Here is a 27,742-nt window from a genome sequence, read left to right on the forward strand (position 1 = left end):
CTCATAGCAGATTAGTAACAAACAATTCACAGGCTCGCATGAGTCCACGAACCATACTTTAAGAACCATTGCCATAGATGGGCATACCTCCTTAGTATCTCTAACATATCCCACTTTCTTTCTCTAGTTCAGGTCCTTAGGTTCTCATCCTCTCTCACCTGAGCAATAACCTCCTAAATGACCTCATCACCTCCAGTATCTTGTCTGTTTGTAGCAAACCAGATCTTTCCAAATTCCAAGTTTAGATCACTTCTCTACCTAAAACCTGTTACTTACTTCTTTTGTCTTCAGGGTGAGCTTAAAACTCCACCAACCAGCCTTTACCTCCTTCTCCAGTGCTGCACCTGTACCATTAGCATACCAAATGACCTGCAGTTCCACACATACTCCTAGTTGTGCCACACTTCTGTGCCTTTGATCATGTTAATGCCTCTTCCTGAAACACCTTTCTCCATCTTTTTCAAAAGAAAAACAAATATAAATATAAACCAACTACTTACTTTTCAAGATTTTCAAGATTCAGCATGAGGGTTGGTTGCATCCTCTATTAGACTTTTTTCTGACGCCAACTTTAAGCCCAACCCTTGTCTCCAGAGACATGACATTCATTTATTTGTGTATTCATATTTTGATGCCCATAATGTTTAATGTACTTATTTATCTACTTCTCCCACCAGACTATAAGTTGCTCTCACATAGATACCTTGTCTGAACCAATTTCTATTATTTCCCTGCACCTAACATTCACAGTTCCCAGTGTATTGTAGGCACTTGTGAGTGGAAGAATGAATGGATGGATGGATGGATGGATGGATGGATGGATGGATGGATGGATGGATGGGTGGGTGGGTGGATGGACACACAGAGAGATGATAAGGAAAAACAAGGTTGAAAAGGTACCAGAACCAGATCTAGAAGTGCATTGGCTATCCTGCAGAGGAGTTTGGATTTTATCCTATAGGCAATTAGAGGCCTTGAAGTATTTTTAAAAAGGGGCATGACAAAATCCTGATTGGGTTTTTGAAAGATTGTTCTGGCAACAGTTTGATAGGTGAATTGAGAATAGGAGGGAATGTTGGGCCTAGAGAGACCAATTAGGAAAGTATTGCAGCGATTTGGGCAAGAAGAAGACAAAGATGGAGAACAGATTAAGTTGTGAGATATTAAGAGTTTGAACTATGAGAACTTTATTGATCAGTAGGGGGCAAAGAGGGTAATGCCCAGATGCCTGTCTTGGATCACTAAATGCCAGTCATTGATTGTGAAAACAAGTAACAGGCTTTGGAAGGAAAATAAGTAAACTCTTTCCTTCTGCTCAGTGGCAATTTTAAAGCTTCATACTTTTCTCAAGCTTCACCACATACTCCCAGCAGAGAATCTCACCTCCTACTTCTTCAGAGAAAATAGCATTCATTAGGGAAGGATGTCTCTACATCCTTATCCACACCAACAAACTTGTCTGCAACTACCCACTTCAGATCCCAGTGGAAGAGATGCCCCCTCACATATGTATCCCAGGACCTCAGCCCCCAATAAGAGCCTCTACCTGTCCCTTTAATCTTTCTTTTTACACAAACTCTTTCCCACAGCATATAGCTTTCTCACATTTCTCCATTCATCTGTTACCCATTCCTTTCTTTTCATTAACAACCAAGTTTCTTTCAAATATACACACACAAATTTCAAATATATATAAACTTCAAGTTATATTAGCAATACATTATCATGATATAAAGCTCAAAATCTTCATAGATTTATGAAGGATAAATTACTTGTAACAACAACATCATCACCCAAAGATATTTCTTGCCAACAGATCAGAATATTTCTTTCTGGAATCTTTTGAATACAAATATTATGCATGGATAGATGTCTATTTTATAAATCCTTTTTTGCTTCAGATTATATCATGAATAATTTGCCATGTTACTTTTTTAAAGTTCATTAACACCACATTAAGGGATCTGTACATCATCTATTGTCTGCCTATGTCAAATAAATTTTAATCCTGCCTGACTCTTGGCTTTCTTAATTTTTCCAGCATTTTGTTAAAATAAATAGCGCTGAGCAGCAAGATGGCAGTTTAGTGAGGTATGGGATTTAGTTCAGCCTCCAGAGCAGCTAGTAAATAGCCAGGAACAGTACAGAACAACTGCTGGGGCCACATTAATGACCGGACACACAGCGTACCCAGCCTGGACAAGCTGGACTGGCTGCATGCCCCACCAGAACTGTGAGCTCCCCAAGCCATGGAACCAGCACCCTCCCTGCAGGCTGCTTCCCAGAGGGGAAAGGAAAGAGACTTTACCAACAGCAGAGGCTGAGCACAACCAAGTTCCAATTGTGGAATTAAATAACAAACTCTGATTATTAAAAATAGGCCCCCAGCTCAGCTGAACTTCGAGTAAAAGTGGAGGTTGCTGGGTTTTGCCCCTGTGCAGAGGGGGCAAAGCTGATGGAAAAAGAAGAAAAAAACAGAGGTTTTTTTTTTAATTGGGTAGCACATAATACTTGAAACGGTCTGGGCCCTGAAGGAAAGGAGGAGGCACACAAGACCTGGACATACAGAGAGCAACGTACCAACTTAAGCTCTTGATTGGCAAACCTGAGGAATGGGGATCTTGCTCCAAAAAAGGATTTTTCTTTTCTTTTATTTTTTGAGGCTGTGTTTCTATGGCTTGGCTGCTCTTTGGATACAGTTGCAGGGCTTCTCAGGCTCCAACTGCCCCAGGCATGGGCAGAATTAAGCTTGTTTGATAGTTTGTTTGGAGGCTGTGCCTTCTGCAGGAGAGGGGTGGGGCCCAGCTCAGGTGGAATCCCTCCCTCAAAGAATTCAGACCACAGGATCTAGAAAACTGAAGTGATTAAGGCCAGACTACAACCTCTCCTCTGCCTCAACCATACCCCCAATAGGGAGAGTCTGCTGAAGTTAAAGGTACCACAACACCTTATGCTGGTGGGACCCACAGGCAGACAAGTGCCACATGTCAGGCAAGAGAGAAAAAACACAGCATCCAGAGGCTTCATAGGGAAGTCTTTCAAACTGCTGGGTCTCACCTTAGGGAAAACTGATAGAGGTGACTCTTTCCTCCTGAGGGGAGGCTAGTTTGGTCTGGGAAAATCTGGTTAGGTAGACCCTCCTAAGGGGGAGAAAAGGCACATACAGGCAGGGCAAGAAACAAGAAAAACAGAACTGAAAAATTCTGATCTGTTAAATAAAACCTAAGCTAGAAGTCCAGAATAAGCTGAACTGAATGTCAAAGAACAGACAAACAACAAAGTCATCCAGCAAGAAAATCCTAGGTAAAAAAAAGTGAAAACAATCTCCAAAATAAACTAATTAAGGAAATTAAATGCCTAGACACCAGCAAAAAATGATGAATCATACTAGGAAAATTGAAGATATGGCCCAATCAAAGGAACAAACCAATAATTCAAAAGAGATACAGGAGTTGAAACAATTAATTCTGAATGTTTGAACAGACATGGAAAACCTCACTAAAAATCAAATCAATTAATTGAGGGAAGATATAAAGAAGGCAAGGAATGAACAAAAGAAGAAATCTAAAGTCTGAAAAAAAAAAACAGAACCTCTGGGAAGGAAAGGCACAGTAGGAGAGATGAAAAAAAAAAAAAACACAAACCTACAATGCCAGATTTTAAGAGGCAGATGATAGGATTAGTGAACTGGAGGATGGGACATCTGAAACCTGACAAGCAAAAGAAAATATAGGGAAAAGAATGGAAAAATATGAGGAGGGACTCAGGGAATTGAATGACAATGTGAAGTGCACAAATATATGCATTGTGGGTGTCCCAGCAGGAGAAAGAAGGGAGAAGGAGGAGAAAAACTAATAGAGGAAATTATCAGTGAAAATTTCCCAACTCTTATAAAAGACTTAAAATTACAGTTCCAAGAAGTGCAGCATACCCCAAACAGAATAGATCCAAATAGCAATACTCCAAGACACTTACTGATCAGAATGTCAGATGTCAAAGAGAAAGAGAGACTCTTAAAAGCAGCAAGATAAAAACAATCCATCACATAAAAGGGGAGCCTAATAAGACTATGCTTAGATTTCTCAGCAAAAACTGTGGAGGTGAGAAGGCAGTGGGATGATATATTTAGGATACTAAAAGAGAAAAACTGCCAACCAAGAATTCTATATCCAGCAAAATTGTCCTTCAGAAATGAGTGGGAAAGTAAAACATTTTCAGACAAAAAAATCACTGAGAGAATTTGTGACTAAGAGACTAGCTGTGCAAGAAATACTAAAGGGAGCACTAGAGACAGATGGGAAAGACAGGAGAGAGAGGTGTAGAGAAGAGTGTAGAAATTAAGACTATCGGTAAAGGTAAAAAGAAGAAAATTAGAAATGACATACAAAATACAAAAGGAAAAATGGTAGAAGAAAATACTGACCTTACAGTAATAAAACTAAATGTTAATGGATTAAACTCCCCAATCAAAAGACATAGACTGGTAGGATGGATTAAAAAACAGGACCCATCTATATGCTGTCTACAGGAGATGCATCTTAGACCCAAAGATAAACACAGGTTGAAAGTGAATGGTTGGGAAAAGACATTTCAGCAAACAACAATCAGAAAAGAGCAGTAGTAGCTATACTAATAGCCAACAAATTGGACTTCAAATGTGAAACAATTAACAGAGACAAAGAAGGACACTGTGCCGGTTTGAAACGAAGTATGCCCCTGAAGAAAAGCCATGTTTTAATATAAATCCCATTTCATAAAGGTAGAATAATCTCTATTCAATACTGCGTATTTGAAACTGTAATGAGATCATCTCCCTCGATGATGTGATTTAGTCAAGAGTGGTTGTTAAAGTGGATTAAGGGACAACATGTCTCCACCCATTTGGGTGGGTCTTTATTAGTTTATTGGAGTCCTATAAAAGAGGAAACATTTTGGAGAAAGAGAGACTCAGAGAGAGCAGAGAATGCTGCAGCACCACAAAGCAGAGAGTCCACCAGCCAGTGACCTCTGGAGATGAAGAAGGAAAATGCCTCCCGGGGAGCTTCATGAAACCAGAAGACAGGAAGGAAAGCTAGCAGATGATGCCGTACTCACCATGTCCCTTCCAGCCAAGAGAGAAGCCCTGACTGTGTTCGCCATGTGCCTTCTCACTTCAGAGAGAAACCCTGAACTTCATCGGCCTTTTGAACCAAGGTATCTTTCCCTGGATGCCTTTGATTGGACATTTCTATAGACTTGTTTTAATTGGGACATTTTCTCAGCCTTAGAACTGTAAACTAGCAACTCATTAAATTCCCCTTGTCAAAAGCCATTCCATTTCTGGTGTATTGCATTCTGGCAGCTAGCAAACTAGAACAGACACCATGTATTAATAAAAGGAACAATTCAACAGGAAGACATAACAATCATAAATAATCATGCACCAAGCCAGGGTGCTCCAAAATAAACGATGCAAACACTGAAAACAGAAATAGACACATCTACCATAATACTTGGAGACATCAATTCCCCACTGTCATCAATGGACAGAATATCTAGACAGAGGATCAATAAAGTAACACAGAATTTGAATAATACAATAAATGAGCTAGACTTAAGAGACATCTATAGAACACTGTACTCCACAATAGCAGGATACACCTTTTTCTCAAGTGCTCATGGATCATTCTCAAGGATAGACCATATGCTGGGTCACAAAGCAAGTCTCAATAAATTTAAAAAGATTGAAATCATACAAAACACTTTCTCAGATCATAAAGGAATGAAGTTGGAAATCAGTAATAGGCAGAGCGCCAGAAAATTCACAAATATATGGAGGCTCAACAACACACTCTTAAACAACCAGTGGGTCAAGGAAGAAATTACAAGAGAAATCAGTAAATATCTTGAGGCAAATGAAAGTGAAAACACAACATATCAAAATTTATGGGATGCAGCAAAGGCAGTGCTAAGAGGGAAATTTATTGCCCTAAATGCCTATTCCAAAAAAGAAGAAAGAGCAAAAATGTAAGAATTAACTGTTCACTTGGAAGAACTAGAGAAAGAACAGCAAAATGACCCCAAAGCAACCAAAAGGAAAGAAATAATGAAGACTAGAGATGAAACTGAGCACATGATAACAGTTGAGAAAATCAACAAAACCAGAAGTTGGTTCTATGAGAAAATCAATAAGATTGATGGACCCTTAGTGAAGCTGACAAAAAGAAGATGAGCGAGGATGCAAATAAATAAAATTAGAAATGGAAGAGGAGACATAACCACCGACCCCACAGAAATAAAGGAGGTAAGGAGAGGATACTATGAACAACTTCATGTTAATAAACTAGACAATATAGATGAAATGGACAACTTCCTAGATAGGCATGAACAACCAACACTGAATCGAGAAGAAATAGATGATCTCAACAAACCAATCACAAGTAAAGAAATTGAATTAGTCAATAAGAAGTTCCCAAAAAAGAAAAGTCCAGGAGCAGATAACTACACATGTGAATTCTACCAAACATTTAAGAAAGAATTAGTGAGAATGCTGCTGAAACTCTTCCAAAAAATTGAAGAGGAGGGAAGGCTACCTAACTCATCCTATGAAGCCAACATCACCCTCAGACCAAAGCCAGACAAAGATATTACAAGAAAATAAAAATACAGATCAATCTCTCTTATGACTACAGATGCAAAAATCCTCAACAAAATTCTTGCAAATTGAATTTTTTATAATTAAAAGAATTATACACCATGACCAAGCAAGATTCATCCCAGGTATGCAAGGATGGTTCAACATAGGAAAATCAATAATGTAATACACCATATCAACAAATCAAAGCAGAAAAACCACATGCTCATCTCGATTAATGCAGAAAAGGCATTTGACAAATTTCAACATCTTTTCTTGTTGAAAACACTTCAAAAGACAGGAGTAGAAGGGAACTTCCTTAACATGAAAAAGGGAATATATGAAAAACCCACAGCTAACATCATCTCAATGGGGAAAAACTGAAAACCTTCCCGCTAAGATCAGGAACAACACAAGGATGTCCACTATCACCATTGCTATTCAACATTGTATTGGAAGTTCTAGCCAGAGCAATGAGACAAGAAAAAGAAATACGAGGCATCAAAGTTGGAAACAAAGAAGCAAACTCTCACCATTTGCAGATGATATGATACTATATGTGAAAAAAACCAAAAAATCCACAGCTAAAATACTAGAACTAATAAATGAGTGCAGCAAAGTGGCAGTTACAAGATCAGCACTCAAAATTCTGTAGTGTTTCTATACACTAGTAATGAACAATCTGAGGGGGGAGATCAAGAAAAATTTTCATTTACAATTGCAACCAAAAGAATAAAATATTTAAGAATACATTAACTAAGGATACAAAAGAACTATAGAAAGGAAACTACAAGAAATTGCTAAAAGAAATCACAGAAGACATAAATAAATGGAAGGGCATACTGTGTTCATGGATAGAAGATTAAATATAGTTAAGGTGTCAAATCTACCTAAATTGATTTACAGATTCAATACAATACCAATTAAAATCTCAAAAACTTAATTTTCAGAAATAGAAAAACCAATGACCAAATTTATCTGGAAGGGCAGGGTTCCCCGAATAGGTAAAAACATCCTGAGAAAGAAAAATGAAGTCAGTGGTCTCATGCTACCTGACTTTAAGGCATATTATGAAGCTACAGTGGTCAAAATGTCATGGTAGTGGCACAAAGATAGGTATAATGACCAAAAGAATCGAATAGAGTGTTCAGATATAGACCCTCTCATCTATGGACAATTGATCTTTGATAAGGCAGTCAAGCCAACTCACCTGGGACAGAACAGTCTCTTCAATAAATGGTGCCTAGAGAACTGGATATCCACATGCAAAAGAATGAAAGAGGATCCATATCTCACACAGTATACAAAAATTAACCCAAAATGGATCAAAGACCTAAACATTAGATTTAAGTCCATAAAACTGTTAGAAGAAAATGTAGGGAAATATCTTATAAAGTTTATAATAGGAGGTGTTTTCATAGATCTTATACCCAAAGCACAAGCAATGAAGAAAGAAAGAAGGAAATGGGAACTCCTCAAAATTAAACACTTGTCAAGTTCATCAAAGAACTTTGTCAAGAAAGTAAAAAGACAGCCTACACAAAGGGAGATAATTTTTGGAGACGATATATCAGGTAAAGGTCTAGTATCCAGAATATATAAAGAGATTGTTCAACTCAACAACAAGAAGACAGACAACCCAATTACAAAATGGGCAAAGGACATCAACAGACACTTCTCAGAAGAGGAAATACAAATGGCCAAAAGGCACATGAAAAGATGCCCAACTCCCTGGCTATTAGGAAAACGCAAATCAAAACCACAATGAGATGTCATTGTGGCCATTATTGATAATGGCCATTATCAACAAAACAGAAAGAACAAGTGCTGGAGAAGATGTGGAGAAAGAAGCACATGTCCACTGTTGGTGGGATTTTCAAATGGTACAACCACTGTGGAAGGCAGTTTGGTGGTTCCTCAGGAAGCTAAGTATAGAACTGCGATATGACCCGGCAATACCATTGCTAGGTATCTACTCAGAGGACATGAGGGCAAGGACACAAATGGACATTTGCACACCAATGTTTATAGCAGCATTATTTACAATTGCCAAGAAATGGAAACAGCCCAAATGTCCATCAACAGATGAGTGGCTAAACAAGCTGTGGTATATACATACAATGGAATATTATGCAGCTGTAAGACAGAAGAAAGTTATGAAGTATGTAAAAACATGGATGGACCTTGTGGACATTACGCTGAGTGAGATTAGCCAGGAATTAAAGGACAAATACTGTATGGTCTCACTGATATAAACCAACATTAGTGAATGAACTTGGAGAATTTCACAAAGAAAAGAGACCATCAGGAGATAGAAATAGGGTAGATATTGGGGGAATTGGAGCTGAAGGGATACAGACCATGCAACAGAACCGATTGTAAAAATTCAGAAATGGATAGTACAACACTACCTAACTGTAGTACAATAATGTTAGTACACTGAACGAAGCTGAATGTGAGAATGATAGAGGGAGGAGGGCTGGGGCCACAAATGAAATCAGAAAGAAAGATACATGATAAAGACTGAGATGGTATAATCTAGGAATGCCTAGAGTATATAATTATAGTGACTAAATGTACAAATTTTAAAATATTTTTGTATGAGGAAGAACAAGGGAATGTCATCACTGCAGGGTGTTGAAAATAGATGGTAATTGATGTTTAAAATGTTTAACTTACGTGTGAGACTAAAGCAAAAATGTTTATTTGGTACAAAATTTATATTTTGACTAGTGCAGTTCCTAATATAACTTATGTAGACAGCTTAACTGAACACCATAAGTACATGGAACCTTGAGTAGGGTATAAGATTTTGTAGGTTTGTCCGGAGTGATGCCTCAATAAATTCCAGAGTGATTTGAACAGTGAGTAAAAAAGTATTTGCAAAGTCCCCGTGTAGGAATGATGAGAAAGGGGGAAAATTCAACTTCCCCAAGTGGAGAATTGATTATATTTCAACAAGCAGTAAGGACAACCAAGGCAATAGGCCTAGTCCCCAATCTTGGGGTTTGTTCATATGAAGCTTGACCCCACAAAGAATAGGTCAAGCCTACTTAAAATTAGGCATAAGTGTCACCCGCAAGAGTAGCTCTTTTGTTGCTCAGATGTGGCCTCTCTCTCCAGTCAACACAACAAACAAACTCACCACCCTCCCCTGTCCATGTGGGACATGACTCCCAGGGGTGTGGACCTTCCTGGCAACATGGGACAGAAATCCTAGAATGAGCTGGGACTCAGCACCAAGGGATTGAGAAAACCTTCTCTACCAAAAGGGGGAAGAGAGACATGAGACAAAATAAAGTGTGTCAATGGCTGAGAGATTCTAAACAGAGTCAAGAGGTTATCCTGGAGGTTATTCTTATGCATTAAATAGATACCACCTTGCTAGTTAAGATGTAATGGAGAGGCTGGAGGGAATGCCTAAAAATGTAGAGCTGTGTTACAGTAACTATGTTTCTTGAAGATGATTGTATAATGATATAGCTTTTGCAATGTGACTGTGTGATTGTGAAAACCTGTGTCTGATGCTTCTTTTATCTATCTTATGGACAGATGAGTAAAACATATGGATTAAAAATGAATAACTAATTGGGGGAACAAATGTTAAAATAAATTTAGTAGATTGAAATGCTAGTAATCAGTGAAAGGGAGGGGTAAGGGGTATGGTATGTATGAGTTTTTTTCTGCTGTCTTTTTATTTCTTTTTCTGAATTGATGCAAATGTTCTAAGTAATGATCATGATGATGAATATGTAACTATGTGATGATATTGTGAATTACTGATTATATATGCAGAATGGAATGATCATTTGTTAAGAATGTTTGCGTTTGGGGCGGGCCACAGTGGCTCAGCAGGCAAGAATGCTCACCTGCCATGCCAGAGGACCTGGGTTCGTTTCCTGGTGCCTGCCCATGTGAAAAAAAAAAAAAAGGTGTTTGAGTTTGTTTGTTGTTATATTTTTTTAATTAAAAAATAAAATAAAACTATTGGGCTTGATATTTTTCTTATCCATTTCCATAGTTCTTTAAATATTAAAGATATTTAATTTCTTGCTGTCAATTTTTTAAAGATATCTTCTCCCCATTTGTTTCATAATTTAAGTTTGTTTACGAACTTGGGGATTTTGGAGGACCGGCTAATAATGCAGAGACATTTTAAATTTTATATATTCAAATCTTTCAGTAATTTCTTTTGTATTTTCTTCCACTGCTATTTTGGTCAGAAAGTCCTTTTTCAGCCAGCAATCAGATAATTGTGCCCCTATATTATATTGTGTGGTTTTTTCCTCCAGTGTTAACTGAAAAAACACAAATGAAATACAGTCAGTCCCTGTTTCGTGGAACTCTGCTATGCTGTGAGGGAGACAGACATATACACAGATAAATTTAAACGTAAAAAGGGAATAATGCTGAAGGGGGACTAGGAGCTGTTCCTTCTACTTACTGGAGATTCACTGCCAGCTCAGGGGTGAACTGAGCAAGCAGCTCATCACCTGGCTTGATCATTGTTTACTAACTTTTGACCACTTAATATATGCACAAAACAGTGCCATTTGTAGAAACAAGGGAAAGTGGAGAATGATAACCCATCCCAGCTAATCAGCCCCTTCTTCCTGGCTCTGAAGGTTTTAAAAACAATGACTCATGAAACAGTTCCGAGGCAACTGTCCGTCTAGTCTTCCCACTAGGCCGAGTTTGTCAACTTGTCTTAATTTCTAAGAAATTATGTCTCAATTTTGGTTTTTTTAGAACACTTTGTTTGCTGTTTTTTAGAAAACAACTTTTTATTTTTGCCTTGCATTGACATTGTTTATTTTTTTACTGATAAAATCAAGCAACACACAAAATGTTGATTTTTTGTGTTTTGCTGATTCAAAAATGAACATTCTTAACATATGAACATTCCATACTTGTGTAAAATCAATGGTTCACAATATCATCACATAGTTATATATTCATCACTGTGATCAATTCTTAGAACATTTGCATCACTCCAGAAAAAGAAAAAAGAAGAAACTAATACATACCATACCCCCTATCTCTCCCTCTCTTTGACCACTAGTATTTCCCTCTACCCAATTTATTTTAGCATTTATTCCCCCTATTTTTTATTTAGAAAATGACTTTTAAAAAGAAACACGTAAAGTATAATGAAGGCAAATGAGAAATAGAAAGCCTAAAGTACAATGGCAATGACTGTTTTTAAATGCCCGGTAACAAAGGATTCAAGAAATTATTCCACATAGATGGGTGTGGCACTCACCAGTGAAGGAAGTCTTCATAGAAATGCTTGCTTTGAGGATACTGGAAAATGCTGATGCTCATACATTGCTAGCTGGAGAGTAAAACTGGTATACCCTTTCATTTCCATAGAACAATTTTTCAGTGTGATCCTAGAGCTTTAAAGATGTTTATACTTTTCAAAGCAATAATTCCATTTCTAGAAATCTGCTTTAAAGAAACCTCAATAATGCATATATTCTCATTATCATTATGGTGATATTTATTATGGCAAATATTCTAAACAGCCTGAAAAATAGGGGACTAATTAAATAAACCATTGGTAGAACATATAACAGGATACTACATAGCCATTCAAAATCATGCTTTCAAAGCTTCTTATGTTTAATGGCATAAGAATATCTGTATAGTACTAAGTGAAAAAAATCAGGACACAAAAGATATATATGGTGGTTCCCAATCTGGGTGTATGTGACACAAAAAAGACTGGAAGAAAAGCACCAAAATATTCATCTCTGGCTAGAGTGAGCACCAAAGCTGTTCACATTCTTCATTTTCCAATTTTTTTCATTAAATAAAGTTCTGTGGGGAAAAGAAGTCAGTCCTGTAAATGTTTACCCTGTGCAGTAAAAGGTTGATCTTTGCGATTGCCAAGCGGCCCCACTTCTATCTAGAACTGTTTCCAGAAAACTAGGCGATGTTCAGAGGTCTAGAGCTCACTGAATGTTTCCATGAAAAGGATATAAAAGACAGATGCAATTGAACACTTTACTTCAGAGATGAACTGAAATACATTCCCTGTTCATTGTGTTCCTACCAGACTTTACAGCATTCTCCATTAAGACCCACCATTTTTTAGGGAAAATAATAAAGAAAGAAAAGTACATTGAGTTACTTACCATACACCAGGTAATTTCACATACATTATCTTATTGAAGTCCCACAGAACCCTGTTTTAAGATTGTGTTTGAGTGCATTTAAGCAACTTACCCAAAGTTGTAGAAGTATTAAGTGTTAGAATCAAGACCACTGATTCCAAGTCACATATGATTTACAGATAGAGGATGATGAACATTGATTGTCAAAGAAATGTCCATGTCATTCCAATTATGTGTCATCATGGAGAAATGAGACATTCATAATGTGCACTCATTTGCTAGACATAAGATAAAAATTATATATTGTTACCACTTCTTGGCATTTAGTTAAGCTCATACTACCCATTATAATCAATACCAAAGTAAACTTCAAACTGTTTCACGCAGAACAAATACACAATTCTTCTCAAATGCAAGGCAATTCATTTTTAAAAAAATTTTAAATACAACCAATCAACATGCAATATGAACATTTTTTTCATCACATAGTTGTATATTCATCATCATGATTGTTTCTTAGAACATTTGCATCAATTTTGAAAAAGAAATAAAAGGAAAACAGAAAAAAATCCATACGTACCATACCCCTTACTCCTCCCTTTCATTGATCACTAACATTTCAACCTACTAAATTTATTTTAACATTTGTTCCCCCTATTAGTTATTTATTTTTAATCCATATGTTTTACTCTTCTGTCCATAAGATAGATAAAAGAAGCATCAGACACAGGTTTTCACAATCACACAGTCACATTGCAAAAGCTATATCATTATACAATCATCTTCAAGAAACATAATTACTGTAACACAGCTCTACATTTTTAGGCATTCCCTCCAGCCTCTCCATTACATCTTAACTAGCAAGGTGGTATCTATTTAATGCATAAGAATAACCTCCAGGATAACCTCTTGACTCTGTTTAGAATCTCTCAGCCATTGACACACTTTATTTTGTCTCATGTCTCTCTTCCCCCTTTTGGTAGAGAAGGTTTTCTCAATCCCTTGGTGCTGAGTCCCAGCCCATTCTAGGATTTCTCTCCCATGTTGCCAGGAAGGTCCACACCCCTGGGAGTCATGTCCCACATAGAGAGGGGGAGGGCAGTGAGTTTGCTTGTCGTGTTGGCTGAGAGAGACCAACTAATTTTAAGTAGGCTTAGCCTATCCTTTGTGGGGTTAAGTTTCATATGAACAAACCCCAAGATTGGGGGCTCAGCCTATTGCTTTGATTGTCCTTAGTGCTTATGAGAATATCAAGAATTCTCCACTTGGGGAAGTTGAATTTTCCCCTTTTCTCACCATTTTCCCAAGGGGACTTTGCAAATACTTTTTTTATTCACTGTTCAAATACTTCTGGGATTTATTGAGGCATCTCTCTGGACAAACCTACAAAATCTCATGCCCTATGCAAGGTTCCATGTTCTTATGGTGTTCAGTTAAGCTGTCCACCTAAGTTATATTAGGAACTGCACTAGTCAAAATATAAATTTTGTTCCAGACAAGCATTTTTGCTTTACCCTGTTTTATTGATATTCCCTTGTTCTTCCTCACGTAAAACATTTTTAAATTTGTACATTTAGTAACTGTCATTATATACTCTAGGCATTCCTAGAATATGTCATCTCAGTCTTTATCGTATATCTTTCCTTCTGATTTTATTTGTGCCCCCAGCCCTCCTCCCTCTATCTTTCTCACATTCTGCTTCATTCAGTGTTCTGACATTGTTGTATTACAGTTAGGTAATATTGTGCTATTCATTTCTGAATTTTTACAATCGGTCCTGTCGCAAATCTGTAACCCTTCAGCTCCAATTCCCCAATATCTACCCTATTTCTATCTCCTGATGGTCTCTTTTCTTTGTGAAATTCTCCAAGTTCATTCACTAATGTTAGTTCATATCAGTGAGACCATACAGTATTTGTCATTTTGTTTCTAGCTAATCTCACTCAGCATAATGTCTTCAAGGTCCATCCATGTTTTTACATACTTCATAACTTTCTTCTGTCTTACAGCTGTATAATATTCTATTGTATGTATATACCACAGCTTGTTTAGCCACTCATCTGTTGATGGACATTTGGGCTGTTTCTATCTCTTGGCAATTGTAAATAATGCTGCTATAAACATTGGTGTGCAAATGTCCATTTGTGTCCTTGCCCTCATGTCCTCTGAGTAGATACCTAGCAATGGTATTGCCAGTCATATCGCAGTTCTATACTTAGCTTCCTGAGGAACCACCAAACTGCCTTCCACAGTGCTTGTACCATTTGACATTCCCACCAATATTGGATAAGTGTGCCTCTTTCTCCACATCTTCTCCAGCACTTGTTCTTTCTGTTTTATTGATAATGGGCATTCTGGTGGGTGTGAGATGACATCTCATTGTGGTTTTGATTTGCATTTCCCTAATAGCCAGGGAGTTGGGCATCTTTTCATGTGCCTTTTGGCCATTTGTATTTCCTCTTCTGAGAAGTGTCTGTGGATGTCCTTTGCCCATTTTGTAATTGGGTTGTCTGTCTTTTTGTTGTTGAGTTGAACAATCTCTTTATATATTCTGGATACTAGACCTTTATCTGATATATCATCTCCAAAAATTATCTCCCAAACACCTCCTATTATAAGCTTTATAAGATATTTCCCTACATTTTCTTCTAACACTTTTATGGACTTAAATCTAATGTTTAGGTCTTTGATCCATTTTGAGTTAATTTTTGTATACCGTGTGAGATATGGATCCTCTTTCATTCTTTTGCATGGGATATCCAGTTCTCTAGGCACCATTTATTGAAGAGACTGTTCTGTCCCAGGTGAGTTGGCTTGACTGCCTTATCAAAGATCAATTGTCCATAGATTAGAGGGTCTGCATCTGAACAATCTATTTGAGTCCCTTGGTGAGTATATCAATCTTTATGCCAATACCGTGCTGTTTTGACCACTGTAATTTTGTAATATGCCTTAAAGTCAGGTAGCATGAGACCACTGACTTCATTTTTCTTTCTCAGAATATTTTTATCTATTCGGGGCACCCTGCCCTTCCAGATAAATTTGGTTATTTGTTTTTCTATTTCTGAAAAGTAAGTTTTTGAGATTTTAATTGGTATTGTATTGAATCTGTAAATCAATTTAGGTAGAATTGACATCTTAACTATATTTAGTCTTCCAATCCATGAACACAGTATGCCCTTCCATTTATTTAGGTCTTCTGTGATTTCTTTTGACAATTTCTTACAATTTTCTCTGTAGAGGTATTTTGTCTCTTTAGTTAGGTTTATTCCTAAATATTTTATTCTTTTGGTTGCAATTTTAAGTGGAATTTTGTTCTTGATATCCCCCTCAGATTGTTCATTACTAGTGTATAGAAACACTACAGATTTTTGAGTGTTGCTCTTGAAACCTGCCACTTTGCTGTACTCAATATTAGCTCTAGTAGTTTTGTTATGGATTTTGGGGGGGGTTTGACATACAGTATCATATCATCTGCAAACAGTGAGAGTTTTATTTGTTTGTTTCCAACTTTGATGCCTTGTATTTCATTTTCTTGTCTCATTGCTCTGGCTAGAACCTCCAATACAATGTTGAATAGCAATGGTGATAGTGGACATCCTTGTGTTGTTCCTGATCTTAGCGGGAAAGTTTTCAGTTTTTCCCCATTGAGATGATGTTAGCTGTGGGTTTTTCATATATTCCCTTTATCATGTTGAGGAAGTTCCCTTCTATTCCTATCCTTTGAAGTGTTTTCAACAAGAAAGGATGCTGAATTTTGTCAAATGCCTTTTCTGCATCAATCGAGATAATCATGTGGTTCTTCTGCTTTGATTTGTTGATATGGTGTATTACATTATTGATTTTCTTCTGTTGAACAATCCTTGCATACCTGGGATGAATTCTACTTGGTCATGGTGCATAATTCTTTTAATATGCTGCTGGATTCCATTTGCAAGAATTTTGTTGAGGATTTTTGCATCTATATTCATAAGAGAGATTGGTCTGTAGTTTTCTTTTTTTTGTAATATCTTTGTCTCGCTTTGGTATGAGGGTGATGTTGGCTTTGTAGAATGAGTTAGGTAGCTTTCCCTCCTCTTCAATTTTTTTGAAGAGTTTGAGCAGCATTGGCACTAATTCTTTCTTGAATGTTTGGTCAAATTCACATGTGAAGCCATCTGGTCCTGGGCTTTTCTTTTTGGGGAGCTTCTTGATGACTGATTCAATTTCTTTACTTGTGATTTGTTTTTTGAGGTCAACTATTTCCTCTCAAGTCAATGTTGGTTGTTCATGCCTATCTAGGAAGTTGTCCATTTCATCTACATTGTCTAGTTCATTAGCACGAAGTTGTTCATAGTATCCTCTCATTACTTCCTTTATTTCTGTGGGATCGGTGGTTATGTCTCCTCTTCCATTTCTAATTTTATTTATTTGCATCCTCTCTCTTCTTCTTTTTGTCAAGCTTGCTAAGGGTCTATCTATCTTATTGATTTCCTCATAGAACCAACTTCTCATTTTGTTCATTTTCTCGACTGTTTTCATGTTCTCAATTTCCTTTATTTCTGCCCTAATCTTCATTATTTCTTTCCTTTTGCTTGCTTTGGGGTTGTTTTGCTGTTCTTTCTCTAATTCTTCCAAGCAGACAGTTAATTCTTCCATTTTGGCTCTTTCTTTTTTTTTGATATAGGCATTAGGGCAATAAATTTCCCTCTTAGCACTGCCTTTGCTGCATCCCATAAATTTTGATATGTTGTGTTTTCACTTTCATTTGCCTCAAGATATTTACTGATTTCTCTTGTAATTTCTTCCTTGACCCACTGGTTGTTTAAGAGTGTGTTGTTGAGCCTCCATATATTTGTGAATTTTCTGGCGCTCTGCCTATTATTGATTTCCAACTTCATTCCTTTATGATCTGAGAAAGTGTTTTGTATGATTTCAATCTTTTTAAATTTATTGAGACTTGCTTTGTGACCCAGCATATGGTCTATCCTTGAGAATGATCCACGAGCACTTGAGAAAAAGACATATCCTGCTGTTTTGGGTGTAATGTTCTATAAATGTCTGTTAAGTCTAGCTCATTTATTGTATTATTCAAATTCTGTTCCTTTATTGATCCTCTGTCTAGATGTTCTGTCCATTGATGAGAGTGGGGAATTGAAGTCTCCATCTATTATGGTAGATGTGTCTATTTTTCTTTTCAGACTTTTCAATGTTTGCCTCATGTATTTTGGAGCACCCTGGCTCAGTGCATAAATATTTATGATTGTTATGTCTTCCTGTTGAATTGTTCCTTTTATTAATACATAGTGTTCTCCTTTGTCTCTTTTAACTGTTTTACATTTGAAGTCTAATTTGCTAGATATTAGTATAGCTAGCTCTTTTTCTGAATTTGTTTGCATGAAGTGTCTTTTCCCAACCTTTCACTTTCAACCTATATTTATCCTTGGGTCTAGGATGCATTTCCTATAGATAGCATATAGATGGGTCCTGTTTTTTAATCCATTCTGCCAGACCATATCATTTGATTGGGGAGTTTAATTCATTAACATTTAATGTTATCACTGTAACGGCAGTACTTTCTTCTACCATTTTGCCTTTTGTATTTTATATGTCATATCTAATTTTCCTTCTTTTACCTTTACTGATAGTCTTTATTTCTACACTCTTCTCTACACCTCTCTCTCTTATCTTTTCATGTCTGTGTCTAGTGCTCCCTTTAGTATTTCTTGCAGAGCCAATCTCATGGTCACAAATAATCTCAGTGAATTTTTGTCTGAAATTGTTTTAATTTCCCCCTCATTTTTGAAGGACAATTTTGCTGGATATAGAATTCTTGGATGGCAGTTTTTCTCAGTTTTCTTAGTAATTTAAATATATCATCCCACTGTCTTCTCACCTCCATGGTTTCTACTGAGAAATCTATGCATAGTCTTATTGGGCTTCCCTTGTATGTGATAGATTGCTTTTCTCTTGCTGCTTTCAATATTCTCTCTTTCTCTTTGACTTCTGACATTCTGATTAGTAAGTGTCTTGGAGAATCTCTATTTGGATCTATTCTGTTTGGGTTACACTGTACATCTTGGATCTGTAATTTTAAGTTTTTATAAGAGTTGGGAAATTTTCAGTGATAATTTCCTCCAGTAATTTTTCTCCTCCTTTTCCCTTCTCTTCTCCTTCTGGGATACCCACAACATGTATATTCATCGCTTCATGTTGTCATTCAGTTCCCTGAGTCCCTGCTCATATTTTTCCATTCTTTTCCCTATATTTTCTTTTGCTCATCAAATTTCAGATGTCCCATCCTCCAGCTCACTAACCCTTCTTCTGCCTCTTCAAGTCTGGCATTGTAGGTTTCCATTGTTTTGGGGTTTTTTTCATCTCTCTACTGTGCCTTTCATTCCCATAGGTTCTTTGTTTGTTTTTTCAGACTTCTGATTTCTTCTTTTGTTCATTCCTTGCCTTCTTTATATCCTCCCTCAATTAATTGATTTGATTTTTGATGAGGTTTTCCATGTCTGTTCAAACATTCTGAATTAATTGTTTCAATTCCTGTATCTCTTTTGAATTATTGGTTTGTTCCTTTGATTGGGCCATATCTTCAATTTTTCTGGTATGATTCATCATTTTTTGCTGGTGTCTAGGCATTTAATTTCCTTAATTAGTTTATTCTGGAGGTTTTCACTTTTTTAACCTAGGATTTTCTTGCTGGATGACTTTGTTGTCTGTCTGTTCTTTGACATTCAGTTCAGCTTATTCTGGACTTCTAGCTTAGGTTTTATTTAACAGATCAGAATTGTTCAGTTCTTGTCTGCTTGTTTCTTGCCCTGCCTGTATATGCCTTTTTCCCCCCTTAGGAGGGTCTACTTAGGTATTATAGACTCCAGCCAGATTTTCCCAGACCAAACTGGCCTCCCCTCAGGAGGAAAGAGTCACCTCTGTCAGTTTTCCCTGATGATGAGATGCAGCAGATTGAAAGGCTTTCTATGAAGCCTCTGGGCTCTCCATTTTTCCTATCCTGCCCAGTATGTGGTGCTTTTCTGCCTGCAGGTTCCACTAGCCTAAGTTAATGTGGTACCTTTAACTTCAGCAGATCTCCCTGCTGGGGGTATGGTGGAGACAGAGGAGAGGTGGTAGTCTGGTTTTAATCGCTTCACTTTCTAGACCCTGGGGTCTGAACTCCTTGAGGGAGGGATTCCACCTGAGCTGGGCCCCACACCTCTCCTGGGGAAGGCACAGGCTCCAGACAAACACTCAAACAAGCTTAATTCTGCCTATATCTGGGGCAATGGAGCCCAAGAGGGCTTCTTGGGCTCCATTGCCCCAGACATAGGCAGAATTGTATCCAAAGAGCAATTAGGCTGTAGAAACACAGCCACCAGAACAAAAGAGAAAACTCCTTTTCAGAGCAAGACCCGGTTCCTCAGGTTTGCCAATCAGGAGCTTAAGTTGGTACATTGTTCTGTGCATCATCCAGGTCCTATGTGCCCCATCCTTTCCTTCAGGGCCCAGACCTTTTCAAATCTAAAAAACACCTCTGCTTCTTCTTTTTTTTTTTTTTTTTTTTAGCTTTTTCCATCAGCCCTGCACACTCTGCGCCGGGGCAAAACCAGTGACCTCTACATTTACTCCAGGTTCAGCTGAGCTGGGGGCCTATTTTTAGTAGTCAGAATTTAATTAATTCCACAATTGGAGTTTTGCTGCGTTCAGCTCTTGCTGCTGGTCAAGTCCCTTTCCTTTCCCCTCTGGGAAGCAGCCTGTTGGGGAGGGGCGCCGGCACCTCAGCTTGGGGGACTCATGGTTCTGGGGGGGCTCGCAGCTGGTCCAGCTGGTCCAGACAGAGGTACGCTGTGTGTCCGGTCACTGATGTGGCCCCAGCAGTTGTTCTGCGCTGTTCCTGGCTATTTACTAGCTGCTCTGGTGGACAGAACTAAATCCCACACCTCGCTAAGCTGCCATCTTGGCCAAGGCAATTCATTTTTAAAAGTTAGGTTGCATTTGTGTATTTAAATTTTTCTCTCCAGATTTGCTTCTTCATACCACATTCATGTCACTCAAGATGTGTGTTTACGTGTATTGCCTGTCCCTTTGTACTCACCACTTTTCCTCTAGCTCCCATAATTCCACACACCCCACAAACACCCACACGGGTCAGCCTCATTCCTCTCTGTGAATTCTAGATTAAAAAGGATTGCAAACTTTGGTTCAACATTCACCAACTGAAGACAATTTTCTAAGATTGGCCCACTTCCGCTTTGATCATTTCTGCTGTACTCTCCTATTAGTGATGCATTTAATATGTTCTAAATTATTTCGTACTTCTCTATTGTTTTGTGTTCATTCTCATTAGCTTTATTTCTTCCCATTTACATTCTAAGTTTCCCATAAACTGAAATCATATATTTTTCTTCTTTTCAATCACCCCAGATGTTTTGTTAAGTGTTCTATACATAGTGGATGCCTAATAAGTACTTGTTAACAAGCTCCTTAACTTACTGAGCTTCACAGATTCCCAGTGAATGATCATCCCAAAGAAAATCAATCAAATGGAAAATGGAGAGGAGAAGGAGAAGATGCTAAACTTAGAATTAGACTATACGCCTGTTCTTCCTTTTTATTTTATTGGTCTCTCTTAGGGTGGGGAAAAGAAAAAAGTTTAGTAGGTTTCCCAGCTTTTTAGGGAAGGCAGACTTGATGTCCAATTTCAGAGAACTATCAGTGTTTCCAACTGCTGATCGATTCATATTGAAATTATTATGAAAGGTCAAGTCCTAGCTACATTAGTTTACTTCTTAATACACATTTGTGAAAAAAAATAACTTAGCAGTATTCAAAAATAACACAGTGCATTGATTTGCCCTACACTTATTGAATACATCATGCCAAAAAAATAATCTGATGTAAAAGTTTTTATACGTGAGGCGGTCTACTAACTAAACATGTGACCTTAATTAAATCATTTAACCACTTTGACTTGCAGTTTCCTCATCTGCACAAAAGGGATAATAATACAATGCCCACCTCACCTGGAATGTTGTGAAGATCTCATGAGGTGATATACATGGAAGAACATTTTAAACTATAAGGAAAAATATAAATATGAATTTACGTTTTTTAATGCAGGGGCTCTCCATTCACACATCCTGTTATTATTTTTACTATCTCCAATGCCAAGACCGATGAACAGGCTACCCAATAGTGAGCAAAAACAGCTTCTTGTCTTCACAGAGACTATTTCAACCTCTTTACTTCCCATGGGCTTTATTGAATGATATCACTGCACATAACATGCTCAGCAAGAAATAGGCCTATTTCAGTCACTGCTATCACAGTGTGATCCTTTTTGTCCGCCTTCAGGTACAGTAAAACATCTGCACTCAATTAAAATAATTGCACAGTATTAAGCATACAGATGATTAAGATCTTCCTCCATTCTAACTATGTGAAATAAACCATGTTTCTTAAACAAATCTTCATGAATTTTTACCACACTTTATCAATTTCGTTATCAAAACTTGGTTTTTTAATTGGTTCTGGAAAAATTCCCAATTCTGTACTCTTTCAAATGTTTGATTATTTGGCATTAGAACTTCCCAAAATACCCTTAACTAATTCTAGAAAATATGGAGAAAAGGAAGGTATTAAAATTATTACAAGTGTCTTAGTTTGCTAATGCTACCAGACTGCAGTACACCATAAATGGACTGGCTTTTATAAAAGGGGGTTATTTACCTACAAATTTATAGTTCCTGGGCTTTCTCTGTCACATGGGAAGGCACACAGTGACGTCTGCTGGCTTACACCCCGGCTTCTGGGGTCAAATGGCTTTCCTCACAGCAATTCCTTTCTGTATCTCCAAATGTCTGGATCTGAGCTGCTCTGAGCTCTGAACTGAATTGTGCCAGCCTAGTGCTGAGCTCTGCTGAGTTGGGCTGAGTTACTTCTCTCTCTTCTGACCTCTCCTTTTAAGCCTCACTCATTGTGGAAGGCATTCCCCTTAGCCAATCGAAGATGTACTCAGCCTTAGATGAAATTCACATGCTAATGACTTAAATTCACAGCAACAGAACAACTGGGCACTAACCCGTGGCCAAGTTGACACCTGAACCTTACTACTACAACAGGTAATATTGTGGTCGAACATGAGTTTCCAGCTTCCCCTCTCCCATAATATCATTGAAATGACCAATGAAATAAAAATTCACAAACATGAGCAAACCTGTATCAGCAATAGAAACTAGGACAAATGATAAGCACGTACAGGCAACAGCAAAGACCCTGCTAGACAATGAAACAGACTAATGTGGGTTTAAGAAAGGACTCTTATGCCCAAAGGAAACATAAGTACAGGAGACCCAATAGAATCTCAACAAGAAGCCCTCACATGGAAGGACGAAGATGGGAGATACGACACATGATGGGGGCACTCTAGTAAGCCACCACAGAGACTCTAAGAAAAGCACCAGGCACCAGAGTGTACACAGAGGGGTTTGTTCTTGACCCAAATGTCTATTTTTTAACCCAAATGTAATCACACTATGCCCATTGCTCTACTTTGGACATTTTTCCTATCAGTATATATATATACTGATATATATATATATATTTGCTAATGTTTAAATTGCATTTAATTATTTAGCTATATTACATCTATGTATATTTCTGAGAGTACAGATAACTATATTCTGAAAATATATAGTAGATTACTAACCTAATAGTACATGAACTTGTAATTTTGATTAATGCATCCAAATAGCCCTGTAAAATGTCATAGCAATTTATTTCGTACCAACAAAGTATAAAAGCACCAGTATCCATAAATCCTCACTTATTATTAGAATCTTTTTAATTTTTTTTTTTTTGCCAATCTGGAGAGTAAAGGAGACATTTCATGTTTTAATTTGTATTTCCTTTGTGACAAGTGAAGTTTTGTGAAGTTTTGCATCTTTTCATACTTCTGTAAGCCACTAAATTTCTTCTTCAATGACTAGCTACCCTTTTATCTTTTACCTATTTTTCAAGTGGATTGCTCTATAATTTTTTCTCTCTTGTTTTATAAGTAGATCAGTAGTTAATAGAATAGATGCTAGAACCAGCTATTAGGATTCAAATCCCATTTCTGCCACTTAGTAGAAGCACATCTTTGTAGAAGTTACTTAACATCTCTGCGCTTTGGTTTCCTCACCTACAAAATGAGAATCACAATAGTACTTACTTCATAGAGTTGGGATGGGATTTCTGAGTGGCTCAAAATTGAAAAGCACTTAGAACAGTTGAATTTTGGACCAAGACTTCCGTTGAATATGTGAAACAATCCTCTAGTTAAAAATACTAAATAAAATATTAATATCTTAAAAGCATCAAAGGAATGATAAGAAGGATTCAGTGGTCAAGATCTTAGTGAAGATAGGAACCCACAGAAATGAGCAGGATACTAAAGGCCAAACCTGACCAATCTCAATTTTGGTTTCTGTGATCTCAGGAGATGTGGGGGAACAGAAGACAATGTCCGGGGCCTTCTTGGGGAATGTGTTTGGATACTTAGATCCCAAAGTCCCTGCCTCAAGGAACTGCAAGGAAAGGTGCTAAGGGGAGTAAAGGACAGGAAGGCACCTGACAAATCATAAGGACAAGCAAATCCTCGTGGGAATATGCAGCCCAAATTGACACAACCTGGGTGATCCAAGAAAAATTCAAGAACTAATGGTGTTCCCTAGCATCTAGCAGAAGCAAACATAAATTACCAGTGGAAGAACCCATTATCATCCAGTCCTTGAAAAATGCTCATAAACACTCTTCCAGAGAAAATGACCAGTTCACCATCTTCAAGGAAGCAAAGTACTTGAGCAAGAACCAGCAGAAATAACAGAAAGCAGAGGCTTTTGGCCTCTGCAAAGAACTGCATAACTTCTGATACTAGAATTATCAGACCCAGATTCCAAAATGACTAATGACTACTCTATTTTTAAAAGTCAAGCTTGAAAAAACATCCAAATAATAAGCTATATAAAATTATCAGGTAGATTTGCAAAAGAACCAAATCAAACCACAAGAATTTACAACTATAATAATTAAATGGGTGGGTTTTACAGCATTAGGCACAGCTTAAGAAAAAATTATTGAAATGGGGGCTAGGTCAGAACGAATTGTCCAGAAGGAAGCAGAAAGACAAAGAGATGTTGTTCTGGTTTGCTAGCTGCCAGAACGCAATGCGCCAGAAATGGAATGGCTTTTAAAAAGGGTAATTTTAAAAGTTGCAAGTGAATAGTTTTAAGGCCATGGAAATGACCCAATTAAAACAAATCTATAGAAATGTCCAATCTAAGACATCTAGGGAAAGATTCCTCGACTCAAGAAGGCCGATGAAGTTCAGGGTTTCTCTCTCAAGTGGAAAGGCACATGGCGAACACGGTCAGGGTTTCTCTCTCAGCTGGAAGGGCACATGGTGAACACCATGTCATCTGCTAGCTTCCTCTCCAGCTCCCCAGGAGGTGTTTTCCTACATCTGCAAAAGTCACTGGCTGGTGGATTCTCTGCTTCATGATGCTGCGGCATTCTCTGCTCTCTCAGACTCTCCTTCTTTCTCCAAAATGTTTCCTCTTTTATAGGATTCCAGTAAACTAATCAATACCTACCTGGAATGGGTGGAGACACATCTCCACCTAATCCAGTTTAACAACCACTCTTGATTGAGTCACATCTCCAGAGAGATGATCTAATTGAAGTCTCACGCATACAGTACTGAATAGCATTCAGAAGAAACAGCTGCCTTTATAAAATGGGATTAGGATTAAAACATGGCTTTTCTAGGGTACATACATCCTTTCAAGCTGGCACAGATGTAAAACATGAAAGAAAGGACAAAAGGCATGGAGGATAGATTGAGAAAATAACAAGTCTCTAATCAGAGTTTCAGAAGAAAAAAGAAGTGAGAACAGGACAATATTTGAAGAGATAATTGCTAAGAATTTTCCCGAATGATGATGAATTCCAAACACAAATTCAGAAGTCCAGTGAACTACAAGCAGAAAGAATCTTGAAATTTATGAATGCATTAATTATTTGAAAAAAATATCTAAAATTTTTTTGAAACAGAAACAAGTTTGGGGAAGGGGGATCAGGAGATGGTTGATAAAAAAAGGTTGCATATGGTATGAGTTGTTTTGATTAAATGTACCTTTGTGAGTTAAATCATACAACAGAAAGTAAACTGAAAACATACAAAAAGAACAGACACCAATTTACTTATTTAATATTTAAATATTTGGAAATTGGTTATCACAATTTTCCTTAGATCTATACATTAAACATTACTGTAGCAAAAATTATGTAATGTTCTCAGGTAAAAAAAAAAAATTAAATATCAGGCAAGTAAACCACCAACTGAGTACTTCTTTTAATCAGAATTTTGCTTTGACAATAGAAACATGAATTGAATCAGGAACCTAAACTGAAGTGAACCCTGACTAAAAATCTCAAAAAGAATTGTACTGATCTGCAGAAATACAAAAGGAACCAAACCCAAATATGGTAATAGTGTTTTGCAGAACCAAAATTCTCTCAGAAAATCATTTGCTTGTGTCTTTTTTCCTTCCGAGAAATTACATATTTTTCAATACTTTTTAAAAAATATTATCCATCAAGATAGCATATACACAGAAAGGACAAGTTGGATAGTAAACAAAATGGCCATTTCTTTCATCTTTTCAGAAATTCTTATCCAACCCAGACTGAGAAGCAATGTGAAAAACAGGGTTCCGAGAACTAGGCATTGAAGGGAAGTTCCCAGAGAAGTGAGGAAAACAAAGTGAGAAAACGGAGAAAGGCCACAAGCCTCTGGGGTGATGGGGGACCTAAAATCTGGTAAAGGAAAGGAACGAGAAAGCTCATCTCTCTTTCTTTTTTTTTCTTTTTACCTTTCTCGCCTCTCTTCTCATGATTTTCCCTTTTCCTCCTTCCCTTTTTCGTTCAGTTTCTTTTGTCCTACACTTCCTTTCCCTTTTATTTTCACATTTTTCTCTTCTGCATCTTTTGCTATTATCTCTCTCCCATTTGTCCTCTCTCTTCCCTTTTGTCACCTTTTCGTTTCCACTTCTCTTTTTCTACTACTTCTCCATTTCCCTGGTCCCTATTACTTTCTCTTCCAATCTTTCCCTTTTCTCTATCTTTCCTCTTCCATTATCTGATCTCATTCCCCACCAAAAGCACAGAGGATGTTTATAATATCATGCAACAGATTTGACAATCTACCAAATTATTTGCTTTAACCAGAAAATAAGTGATATATATGTATATATGTATTTTTTTCATAACATATGGGAGAAAATGTTACTTACACACTTATCAGGCCTTCTTGCTAAATGCCATTTCATTTGTTCACCACTCCTCTTCCCCATAATTCACAAAACATGTTTTAGTGAACATAGGTGATCAATTCCAATGATAGCAGTGGTCAGTTTTAAGATAACCACGATATTTTCACTGTGTGAAGCCAGTCTCCAAAACGATCCCAATGGTCCCTGCCTCCTGGGGTCTATCCCTTCATGTAGTCCCTTCCCACATTGTATCAGGGTTGCTTTGTTCGATCAATAGAGCATGGTGGAAGTGATAATATATGGTTTCCAAGATGAGGTCATAAAAAACATTATGATTTCACATTGCTCACCTGGATCACTCGCTCTGGAAAAATTCAACCATCATGTTGCAAAAAAAAAAATTCGAGCAGCCCTATGGAGAGGTACGCATGACAAGTTGCTGAGGCCTCCTGCCAAAAACCAGCACCAATTTGCCAGCCGTGTGAGAGAATCCTCTTGGAAGCAGACCCTCACGCATAAGAAGCTTTCAGATGACTGCAATTCTGGCCAAAATTTTTAATGAAACTTCACAGGTGACTCACAGCCAGAACTACCCTGCTAAGCCCCAACCTAATTTCTCACAGAAAGTAAGATAATAAATATTTATTTATTTATTTATTTATTGGCATGGGCAGACTCTGGGAATTGAACCCAGCTCTCTGGCATGGCAGGCAAGAATT

At 37.4% G+C, this 27,742-nt stretch overlaps 1 long non-coding RNA gene across 1 annotated transcript in view; it reads right to left on the bottom strand.

Moving 5' to 3' along the window:
* Window positions 1-27,285, bottom strand: part of LOC143690177 (uncharacterized) — a 95,359-nt gene extending 68,074 nt beyond the window's left edge. Inside the window, exons 1-2 of the long non-coding RNA XR_013179026.1 lie at window positions 27,045-27,285; window positions 12,845-13,010 (exon numbers count right to left, since the gene is read on the bottom strand). This is a non-coding gene — a long non-coding RNA (uncharacterized LOC143690177). The remainder of the gene's footprint in view (window positions 1-12,844; window positions 13,011-27,044) is intronic.
* Between the last annotated feature and the right edge of the window lie 457 nt (window positions 27,286-27,742).

The sequence above is a fragment of the Tamandua tetradactyla genome, chromosome 7 (genome assembly GCF_023851605.1).
Source record: "Tamandua tetradactyla isolate mTamTet1 chromosome 7, mTamTet1.pri, whole genome shotgun sequence".
NCBI classification, from domain to species: domain Eukaryota; kingdom Metazoa; phylum Chordata; class Mammalia; order Pilosa; family Myrmecophagidae; genus Tamandua; species Tamandua tetradactyla.